Raw genomic sequence first — 12,611 nt, forward strand, 5'->3', positions numbered from 1 at the left:
TAACTACATTATTATAAAAATCACTAAAGTAAGGTAATACTAAGAAGGAAAATACAATAAAAGGAATTTGATCTCGGGCTACCTAATAAAAGATACGCATGTTTGTAATTCTATTTATAATTTTATATATAGGTATAAATATTGTAGTTCCACAAATTTTGTTTAATGTGTACATCTAAACAAAAGAGTTAATATGTGTTGTAGGCATTGTACTAAATTTTATATTTTAATATAGATTGTGTATTAGTTCCGCTTCGGGTTATATTAGATAGTGTGTCTTGCTTAAAACCATCTTAAATTAAAACCTCTAAATAGCCTTCTTTTATTTCCATCGTAAGTTAAGACGATCTTAAACAAGAATTGGGGTTAGATGAATGACAATGAAAGCTACTCTGTAGTGTAAATTACGAGGATTGCATAGCGAACTTTCGATGATTTAAAAAGGGTAACAATCCCTCAAAATTGATACGCCAAACAGAACCTAACCACCAAACCAGTGGACCAAGTATAAGATTACGTCCCACGACCTGAGCAGCTTTCCTATAGGACCCGAAATCAGTGATTGCTTTGGCCGTAGTTCTGTCTTGCCATCCTTGCCTTTTCCATTCATTTAATTTTGATACGCATCTTCGTTGTTAGTGAACTGAGCAGCTGTTCTTGTGCTTAGTTCTTCCAGAGTTCGCCTTCTTTAGCCCTATACAAGCAATTTGGGTTAGTGTAATTAGTAAGGGTAATTTAGGTAGTTTAGTTTAGGTAAAGTCAAATATAGTCTTTCATAATTCAGTTTGAGTGTTAGTTTTTGAATTAAGATATTACAAAAAGTGGACATATAACAATATATAGGGGGTTATTTGTAAAAAAGAGAAACACAAGGGAGTTTAGGATAAAAAGGGAGTTATTAAAATCTGATTTAACCAAACCCAGTAATTAGTATTCAACAAACCCAGTATATTCCATACTCAACAAAGAATCACTCTAAAAATAATCAAGAAAAACCCCCAAAAATGGCTCGAACCAAAGAAGAGAGATCTGACCAGGCTCCTCCAGGTAAGAATTGGGAGTGCAAAACATGCGGTAATTACTACGCAACGCAGCTTGAGCACAGTCGATGTGTTTCATCACACAGGTGAACATTTTTTTCGCTGATTTTCTTTGATTGTGATAATTATGAATTGATAGTGTTGGTAATAATTTAAGAGAGAAATTCTGATTGATTCTGATTGTGTTAATTTGAGTTGTTTCTTCAATTATGATGATTATGAATTGATGATGTTGATAATAAATTTAAGAGAGAGATTCTGATTGATTCTGATCATGTTAGTTTGAGTTGTTTCTACAATTCTGATGATGATGATGATGAAGAATTGTGATTATGCTTTTTTTTTTTTTTTTTTTTAATGAGTACGTTTTTGAAACAGCACAAATCAATATCTAAGACAAATATTACATGAGGTCTAGAGAATTGATCCAAATCCTATCTTCATCATTGGGCCTAATCGAATTATGACATAATCTAATCCGCAAAACGATACAGAATGATTTCAGTATCTAAGACAAATATTACATGTGGATTCTCGTGAGAGTGATATTTGAAAGGAAGGTGAGAGGGGATCCCGTTGCGGCAAACCTTTCTGCCTTTTAAAGAAACCAAAAGGTTCACCATTGAGAAGCAAAGAATAAGAAGCATTTTTGACACATTCCATGACTAGTTGCACATAAAGAGTAGGGAAGTTAAGGGATATCAACATCTGTTCTAAGAAATTCCAGTTAACAGAGTCGTAGGCTTTTTTTAGGTCAATCTTGAGAAGACATCTAGGGGACAGACCTATTATAAAGTCTAATAATACCTTGGCAAACAAGAATGTTTTCTATGATGTTTCTGCCATGAATAAAGCCCCCTTGAGACTCACTAATAATTTCAGGCAATACCTGAGAAAGCCTGGAGCATAAGAGCTTAGAAATCACTTTATAAAGGATGTGACAACAAGAAATAGGTCGAAATTCAGTCACATTTTGAGGTAAATCAATTTTGGGGATTAGTGTGACAAAAGTATGGCCTGTTTCAGAAGTTTCCCTGTTGTGAAGAAACCATGTACAGCAGCACAGATATCCTCCCCTACCAACTCCCAAGCATCCTTAAAAAAAGAACGAGAAAAACCATCGGACCTAGGCCTTTATGGTTGGGAATGGAAAACAGTCTCTCTCTTATCTCAGCATTAGTAATTGGCATCAATAATCTGACCTTATGTTCATCAGTGCACACCTTACCCTTCCTAACAATATTGTGGTTCACAGGAGTAAGTTGTTGTACCATGAATTGATTATGTTGATAATAAAGTTGTGGTGTTTGTTGAATATATCAAATATCTCGTTTTCTTTGAAGTCTTTTGGTGTAACTAGGGATGGCAATGGGTCGGGGACCCGGCCTTCGAGTCGGACTCTAACGGGTCGGGTCTGGGTCTGACTTTTGGAGACCCTTTCGGGTATGGGTTGGGTCTGGGTCTTAAGTAAAAATTTTGGGTCCGGGTCTGATTTATGGGACCCGGACCCGACCCTTAGACCCATTTAATATATTTTTTTTAAAAACTATTTTAATACTAATAAAACGCAGCACAAAAATGCATTGAATATTCAAATCAAAATATGGTGCAGTGCTGTAAACTAGTCATCCCATTATCTCTTGTCACTTTGCCAACATTATAGTATTAACAAAACATAACCCAATATGTTCACTCCTCCTCACTTCTCAGTTCTCACCTCACCATCTCTCTCGTTCTAATTTCAAACCCTACCAACAAGACATTCACAATTTCACAAATCAAGCCTTTCTTTCCCTTACCTCACTCCTAATTCCTAAACAGGCCTACGAATCACCAACCACAATATCGACAACCGGCAACCACGAGACCATCAACTGGTGCCCACGAGACCAGCGACCAGATCTACTGGATCTGTGACGAGAATTCAGCGACGAACATCGGCCACGGCTTCATACTTAATTGGTTTATATTTAGAACTTCCATTTGTCTTTATTAAATCAATTTAGTGATCTTGTTGTTGTTGTTGTTGTTGTTGTATGGCTTGTATAGTTGTATCTAATTGGATTTGGTTGGGTTTCATGCCTTGAATTCAATTTGTTATTCAACCAAATGCTTTTTTTCATTCTAGATAGTGCAATTACAAAGGAAGAAAACAAATTGTTTGGTCTGGGTATACAATTATACACTAAAATTATTAAAAAGAGTAGAAATATTTGGACCCGTGGTTAGACCCGGACCGATGTCGGGTCCGGGTCTGTCGATTTTAGACACTAATGGGTTTGGGTCAGGTCCGGGTCTAGTGTGGGAGTTGCTGGTCCGGGTCCGGATCTGGGTGGAACCGACCCAGACCCGACCCATTGCCATCCCTAGGTGTAACCGTCTATGAGAGAAATCCAAAATTAGAGTTTTCTATGATTTCTTGTGTAGAGGAATGGTGGATACTATGTTGGAAGGATGGTGGATACTGTGTTGGGATGTGTTGCATACAAGCACAAGTGACAACCCAATAGGTGCAAAACCAGGCAGTGGTCTGCCGCACTTACGTACCTTTCCGTTTCTGACAATCCCTTTCGTTTCCTTTTATGCAGTAATGACAATGACAGCAAGAACAAGAACAGCAAGAGGAAGGCTGACAAGAAGAAGGCGGCCAAGAAGAACAAGGCCAAGAAAAGGTGAAAGCCAGACCAACAAGGCGACTTGGAGAGCTGAAGTGTAGTGGTGAACTTGGAGAGCTGAAGTGTAGTGATGACTTTAAGTTGAGATTCAGACTTGTCGTAGACTTCTAGATATAGACTTGTCAAATGGCGTGTTGATATTATTGTGTTTCCGGGTTATTGTTGGATTTGAACTTTTATTAGATCTATTGCTATTTTTGAGACAAAATTGAGCAGTTATCACTAGTTAGCTCCCTTTAAATGGTAGTCATAAAGTGGCCACTTTTTAAGTGGTCGCATTATGCGATGATCTTATATTCTGATTTCCGTTACTGAAAGGCTCGCTTAATCATCCTTGATGATGAATGCTATAGCGAATCGTAAATGATCCATCAAGAGCTCACAAAAGACATTACCCAAATAGCAAAAAAGATTGTGAGGCAATCAGAATACTAATTCTGAACTTCTGACTCAATTTTTTGCATTTACTTTGAATTATAGTTTTAGTAAGTTCGAAACTAGCAGATACAACGATCAAAATTATTTTATCCTTACTAAATCACCAACTTTATAGCATCGCCTATCATATCTAAACCAACAACCACCAACAACCAACAGAAAAAAAAATTGGGGCCGGTTAACATGAATAATCAATCAGAAACAAAAAAATGTGAAAAAACGCAGAACATACCTATATAACCCCACAAGTCATCAAGTAAGCAACACAGGAAACCAATTAATGCCTGCAATAAATAACAAAATAAAACGATTAATCAGTTGAAATAAAAAATCATTGAACATTGACAAGATATCATCATAAAATCCATGTTTTGACATCTTCGCCCTCGTCTACCAGTGGCGTTTCTCACGGGGGTGCATGGGGTTCATCTGCACCCCCTTTTCCCGAAAATAATTACAATTTTGTTTAGGAAAGAAACATATAATTGATGTGGGTCTAGCGGTTGTTAAGACTATTTTTTAGCTAGAGATTATGGGTTCAATTCTTGTATTGAACAATTTTTATTCAACACCATATCACCACACATTTTGTCTAACTAAACAAAATTTCTTTTATAAAACTCGGTATTTTCATTGTTAAAAAATTTTATGCACCCCCGTACATCAAATCCTATAATCGCCTCTGTCGTCTACACATGGCAATACTTGGAAATGTGTACAATATAAAAGAACCTACTTTCCATATACTTATACTATAAAAATAGACTAAAGGAGTTAAACACTTTGAAAACATCGATCAAATGGACATACAATATAAGATGATGTGTGTGAATTACCACCGGCATCTCTTAATTGAGCATCAGCACCACGATAGTGATCCGGTCAGAGTGTCAGACATAACCTCTATAGACTTGTTTTCATTTGAAACACGAAGAATGGCCCTTCTACATTGTGACACCTAGTCTGTTTCAGACTGCTTCATCACCTGATCATCGTGAAAAGTAAAGCAAAGCTAAGTAACATGTGTAAGAATAAGAAACCAAGGTGGCTGTCAGGACACAGTTACAAAGCAAAAGTAAAGATAAGGCTTAAATTTACGACTTTCGACAAATACGGCATTCAACAGAATTCCCTTTCGTTTCCCCCTCTTTCCCATTCCGATTCACTTTCTCCAACCAAATGCCTCCTTATAGATTACAAATTAACATTCAATACATTATTTCAACTTCTCCCTCAAATAAACGGCAGTCCATCTTTATAGGACTAATAACCAAACTTAAATCAAATTTTGAAATGAAAAAAGTACCAAGACCTTGAATTAAGAAGTGTAAAAACTTATTTTCTCACCTCCTGTTTCTTATGGTTGAATATGAGAACATCTCAAGAGGGGACAGCATCAGATTTCTGACTGCGTGAAAACTTTCAAGGCCAATCCACCGTGATAGTCGTCAATATGAAAAACTCTGCCAAGCCATTTAGACCAGCATCCAACCTAGTTACACAGACAGAATATCTCTGTTATTTCATTACAAGGCAAACGTTGGATCAAATGGACACACAATATAAGATATGTGTGAATTACCAACAGCATCTCTTAACCGAGCAGCAGCACCAAGATAGTGATCGGGTCAGACATTATCTCCATTGCGACAATTAGTCTGCTTCAGACCGCTTCATCACTTGATCTCCGTGATAGGCAAAGGAAAGCTACGAAACATGTTTAAGAATAAGAAACCAAAGTGGCTGTCAGGACACAGTTACAAAACAAGACTAAAGATAATAATTCTTAAACTTACGACTTTGGACAGATTCAGCATTCCAACAGAATTAGTCGATAATAATGGATTATGAGGGTTGAGTAAATGTTAAAGGCATTCCTATTTCAATCATTCCCTTTACCCCTCTGATTACCCCAAATCCCTCTAACTCCTTACCCCTCACCCCTCTAAGGAATGGAAATTGATTACCCCTCTAACCCACCCACCGGCCACCATCACAGACCACCTCCCAGTCAACGACCACGACCAATTAACTACGACCACGACCACCACCACCAAGAGTGCCTCTCGGACACCGCCCACAGATTCCCCTTCACATTCCCGTCGGCCACAACCACCAGGAACCGCCACTACCATTGTTGCCGGACACAACCACCTGCAACCGGCCTGACTGACCTCCCTGCCATGTTTCACGCACAACTCCATTGCCCATTCCCCTATCTCGAAAATCGGAACCTCCATCCCACCATAATAACCACCACCCTAACCCATAAACAACCTCTCCCCACCATCAAAATCTCCTCTGGTGATTTAAAATGGAGAAAATGGTGAACGGAGGAGCAGCGTGGCAACCACGTTGGACGCCGGCGACAAGGGCAGTGTTGTGAGCTTCTTCGGCCGTCAATGGTGGGGGTGGGTGGTGGTCTTGTGGCCGTTTGTGATGGTTGGTGTTAATAGGGGAGGAAATGGATGGTGGCTGTCTTGTTGGATAACTTGGATTGTCTTATTCCTTTGATTAACCAAACAAGAAGTTAAACTTCGGGTAATCCCATTCCTTACCCCGTCTTTCCCTTTTCCCTTTGTTGAACCAAAGCCCCCTTAGATTCTTTTCTAGACACAACAAAAATAAATAGGTTTAGGAAATGTTTTATTAGCGTAGTTAGAGGTGGTATAAAATAACAATGTAAAATAAAACAAAAATTATACCACCACTAACTCTTGAATCTGAGTTCGATGAATAAATCCAATAACTACCCTTTATATTGCCACTCTAGCGAAAATTCATGTGGAAGGATGACAGTACTGAAAGGCCCGCTTAATCATCCTTGATTGGTGAATGGCCTGGCGATTCTAAAAATCGTAAATGATGAATCAAGAGTTCACAAGGTACATGACCCAAATAGCAAAAATGATTGTGAGGCAGTCAAAATACTAATTTTGAACTTCTGACTGAAGTTCTTGCATCTACTTTGAAGTATAGTTCTAGTAAGTTCAAACCTAGCAAATACAACGATCAAAATTATTTTATCCTTACTAAATCACAAACTTTACAGCATCGTTTATCACATCTAAACCAACACCAACCAACAACAAAAAAATTGGGACCGGCTAACATGAATAATCAATCAATCAGAGACAGGCGCAAATCATACCTTTATAACCACATAAGTACTCAAGTAAGAACACAGGAAACCTCTAGTTCCACAAAGGGAAATGCCTGAAATAAATAAACAAGAAAATAAAACAATGGATCAGTTGAAATCAAAAACCATCGAACATTGACAAGATACAATGTCGGAGAGAATTTATATATTTGCGGGGGTTACATTTACTTCTTACAAAGCAAGTTTTTAAGTTTGTGTCTGAATTTAACTGCTTCCACGATTTGTTTGACCTAACTCATTGAGTTAGGTTTTACTTTTCTGTCACTGAATTGGATTTCCACACAAAAGATGTCTTCAGGTAGGGTGGGGCGGCAATATAACGGCAGAGGGGCGGGAAGACGGTGGCTGCAACAATTTTGGAGTGGATAGTGATTGTTTATGGTGGTGGGTGTTAGTGGTAGGATAGTGAGTGGGTGGGTCACTACTCCCCTTTCTGATTCCTTTTCCCTTTCTGATTCCCTTTCCCATTCCCTCTCTAACTAAACGCCCCCTTAAAGATTACAAATTAACATTCAACACATTATTTCCATTACTCTCTCAAACAAACGGCAGTCCACCTTTATAGGACTAATAACCAAACTTAAAAAAAATTCAAATGAAAAAAAGGTGGACCAAGACCTGGAGTTAAGGATTACTCGAACACCGTGAGTTAAATTTCAAATCAATATAGACTATTTTCAGGGTAAGGGTTAGAAGCAGGGCTTTTCAAGAAAAAAATAAATCTGAAGGCAGAAATCATAATCAAGTATTTATGATAAACAAATTTCACGAAAGGGCCAAAAAGTGTAGTGTAAAAAGTATTTTCTCACCTTCTTTTTCTTATGGTTGAATTTGAGATCATTTCAAGAGGAGACATCATGAGATTTCTCACGGCATGAAAACTTTCAAGGCTGATCCACCGTCATAGTCGTCAATATGAAAAATTCTGCCAAGCCATTTGGACCAGCGTCCAACCTAGTTACAATGACAGAATATCTCTGTTATTTCATTACAATGCAGACGTTGGATCAAATGGACATACAATATAAGATTGTGTAAATTACCAACAGCATCTCTTAACTGAGCATCCGCGCCAAGATAGCGATCGAGTCAGACATTATCTCCATTGCGACACCTAGACTGCTTCAGACCGCTTTATACCTTGATCTCCGTGATAGGTAAAGGGAAGCTATGAAACATGTTTAAGAATAAGAAACCAAAGTGGCTGTCAGAACACAGTTACAAAACAAGACTACAGATAATAATGTTTAATTTTCTGACTTTCGATAAATTCAGCATTCAACAGAACTCGTCGAAATTAATGGATGAGGGTTAAGTAAAAGTTAAAGGCATTCATTTAATCGACAAACCGTTTAATACTCCGTATTATAGAAGAATAATGATCATTTTTAAAATTTTGGGTGATCCTTTTCTAGACTGAACAAAAAGAATTAGCTTTCAAAGTTTTACATCTAACAAAAGATGTAAACTTTTACAGCTTACTTCACACATCATACAAATTGAGACTTTGCCAGCAAAAAAATCACTCAAAAACGTCTACTTCATTGTGAAAAAAAACCACGGGAAACCTGTAAATCAGCGTTGAAATGAAACAAAGCCAATTAACAGTAGATCCGAACAAGTCAACATCAGTTTTATCAAGAAATTGGTAAGAAAAAGGTATGAATTCAATAAAAATTTGAATATCCACTCTGCTCTATTACAAATCATCCAACACCAAAAAAAAAACTTTCAAAATCAGATATAGAACCAAACTTTCTCAAGCAAAACAAAAAGTTAATTAAGAATAACATGATTTAAACGTCGATTAATCAAAATTATGACGAAAACTACAAAACCAATCATAACTTTGAGCCTAAAATACATCCTATTAGATGAAAGATGTAAACTTTTCCCTCCATGATAGTACAAATTAAGATTTTGCAACAAAAAATCACTCAAAATCGTCGAATTTGTTATTAAAAAAAACAGAAATCGTGTAAATTCACCATTGATATGAAACAAGAGCCAATCATCAGTGGATCTAAACAAATTTAACATTAATAACAAATCATCCAACACCAAAAAACGCTCGACTTTCGAAATCATAAAAAAGAACCCAACTTTCTTAAACAAAATAAAAATTAATTAAGATTTAAAAGCAGATTAATTGAAATGAAAACAAAAACAAGTTAGCCAATCATAGATTTGGGTCTAAAAGGCTAAAACACATCTAATCGGATAAAAGATGTAAACTTTATTCATCCGTTTTTCATCCACGATGAAAGATGAAAACTTTTTACTTCATCCATTCCGAAGATGTGAACTTTTTCAAACGTGATACAATGAGATTTGACAGCATAAAATAACTCAAAATCATTTAAGTTATCAAAAAAACCCGGAAATCGTGTAGACAACCGCAACCGCAACCGCAACCACAACCACAACCACAACCACAACCACAACCACAACCACAACCACAACCACAACCACAACCACAACCACAACCACAACCACAACCACCTAAAAATCATATCTTTACAACCCCAATAATCAACAGATCAATAAAAATTAATTAAGAATTGACATGATTTAAACACAGTAATTAAAATTAAACAAAAACAAGAGAACCCATTTGGGGATAAAAAATACATCTTATCAGATGAAAGGTTTAATTTTTTTCATCCATCATTCCACTTCCACAACCACAACCACAACCACAACCACAACCACAACCACAACCACAACCACAACCACAACCACAACCACAACCACAACCACAACCACAACCACCACAACCACCACAACCTAAAAATCATATCTTTGCAACCCCAATAATCAACAGATCAATAAAAATTAATTAAGAATTGACATGATTTAAACACATCAATTAAAATTAGACAAAAACAAGAGAACTCATCATAGATTTGTGGATAAAAATACATCTTATCAGATGAAAGATTCAATTTTTTTCATCCATCATTTAAGATTCAAACTTTTGTTCATCCATCATCATCAACAACAACAACAATCAGATACAAAATAATTTGGGATCAAAAAAGGCAAATCTGGGATTATAAATCATACTTATGACACCCATAATCAATTAAATTAAAAATAAAATAAAAATAAAATACATCAAATGAAATCAAAAATTCCTTGAACATTGACAAAATATCATCTCAACTATAAAATTAAAAATAAATAAAATAACAAAAATGGTGAGAAGCAGATAAGAAGATGAATACCTGAAGGTGAGGAGAGGGAGGGAGAGAGAGAGAGAGAGAGAGAGAGAGAGAGATTGGGGATTTTTTTTTTTTTCTTTTTTTTTTTTTGGGTTCATCCGACAAGTTCTAGGTTTGTGTTCAGTTTAAGTTTAACCTGTTCCCTGTTTTGTTTGACCTACGCCACCTATTTTTTTTTATTTTTTTTTTTTAGTCTATTGTCAGTGTCATTATTTTCGGTTTACGTCATCTAATTAAGTAGTTTTAAACCCGTGCAAATTGCACGGATATGCCATTTTGAATTTTGTTATTATAAAATAGTATATATGATAAATTTTTATTATACGTTAAATAATTATCTCCTTTTAAACTTAATTGTCTTTAAAAATAAAGCTTTAAAATAAAGAATAAAACTTTATACTCTCACTTAAACAATTTTAAATTACAAATGTAATAATTGAGTTATAAAGTCGTATTTAAATTTCTAGATTTATAACGTAATGATGCATTACGGTCAATTGGACTTGTACTTGTCGTACGATATATTCTTTTGTTAACTGCTTTATCTAGCTACTTGGACGACCTTAAAAAAAAGACTTACAAATCAAACAAAATTATTCGAATAGAAAATAACAGAAAATTAAGAAATTCGATTGGGTCTAAATAATTACAAACTCTAGCGCGGTTAAAATATGAATTTTGACCCTTGTGTGTTTACAACGGAATTTTTCACCTGTATTTCATTTAATGCCAATAGTTAATCTTTTAACTTAAAGTAACTAAGTTATTCCTATGAAAATTCACATATTTTAAATATAAGAGTTACTCCTGTTAAAAATTCACTAATTTAGCCTATAAGTTTTTATTTGTAAAATGGTTGGAAGTAAATGTACTATTACTATCACTTAATCAAATCACCACTGCTAAATTTTCTTTGTACTTTTAATGTTTGGTGGAAATTACAATTGGGCATTAAATTAAGATGTGTTTTTTTTTGTATTGCATAGGATTATTGTACTCCGTATTTAACTTTGATTGTTATTAATCTATTAAACTATATATAATTATGAAATTTATTGAAATGTAGATATACATACTAATATACTATATTAACTCCATTAATCATGTTACTCCGTATAAAACCGCAATTAATTTTCAGATATATGATTATCCATAAAGTTACTCGGTTTATTATTAAGTATTTCTTAACAATTATTCTGAACATAGCTTGTCCGCTAACATCATGCTATTTTCCATGAAAATAAATCCCAAAAATGAAAAAGTTGACTTTTCTACTCTCCTACTTTCATGCTTTGCTCGCCACATAGGATGTGTGGTTGTTCTTTTAATAAAGATGATATTTTTTGTGTAAACATGGGTGTCCACCGTTGACAAAGAGGTAAACAGTTGATCAAATAATTTGCTCCATTCTTATGGATAGTGATCGAACCGCTGACTTATGCCACCTAATTAATTAGAGATGGCTTTAATCGTGTTTGATTCAATGGATTGTTGGGTAAAGTTGACAATAGTACCATATATGATCGTCTTATTTTAAAAACAGAAATTCTCATTTGTGATGGACATATCTGTCACAAGTTTGCGACGGTCAAATATTTTTCTATGTGGGTAGATAAGACAAAATAGATTGCTACTCTCTAATCATTCTGAATACTTTTAGTGTATGTTTAACCTGACTTTTAAAAGTGTTTTTGGAGTTAAAAACAATTTTTGGGCAAACACATCATTATTTAAAAAACTAAACAAAATTTTTCAAAAGCCAAAAAAACCATCTTTTTGCTCATAGAAAACATTTTTAGAAAATAAAGCTTGAAAAAACAAAACTCATTTTCAATAAGTTAGGCCAAACATGCTCTTAATATGTTTAACATAAGTAATCTAATAATAGTTAACTTAAAAAGTTTGTTAACATTTTTGAACTAAACTTATAAGATCTACACTTTTTTGAACTGAACATGACCTACCGATATGCGGTTCAAGCCTTTTTGTTAGTCCAGTTCCAGTTCAAACCGCTTCTGGTATGGAGTTAGACCGTTGCACGGCCCTAATTAAAATAGAGAATGCTTACATA

The 12,611-nt window shown here is 35.2% G+C and overlaps 1 long non-coding RNA gene across 2 annotated transcripts; it reads right to left on the minus strand.

The window, feature by feature from the left end:
• Positions 1–293: 293 nt before the first annotated feature.
• LOC141646761 (uncharacterized) lies at positions 294–10,662 on the minus strand. 2 transcript variants are annotated; one of them, XR_012545601.1, is made up of 9 exons: positions 10,544–10,662; positions 8,360–8,484; positions 8,126–8,270; positions 7,305–7,369; positions 5,736–5,860; positions 5,501–5,645; positions 4,990–5,138; positions 4,386–4,437; positions 294–694 (listed from the first exon to the last, which is right to left on the minus strand). It is a non-coding gene; the product is annotated as an uncharacterized LOC141646761 (long non-coding RNA). The 2 variants fall into 2 exon arrangements; XR_012545602.1 differs by having other exon boundaries at positions 4,964–5,138.
• Between the last annotated feature and the right edge of the window lie 1,949 nt (positions 10,663–12,611).

The sequence above is a fragment of the Silene latifolia genome, chromosome 3 (genome assembly GCF_048544455.1).
Source record: "Silene latifolia isolate original U9 population chromosome 3, ASM4854445v1, whole genome shotgun sequence".
NCBI classification, from domain to species: Eukaryota; Viridiplantae; Streptophyta; class Magnoliopsida; order Caryophyllales; family Caryophyllaceae; genus Silene; species Silene latifolia.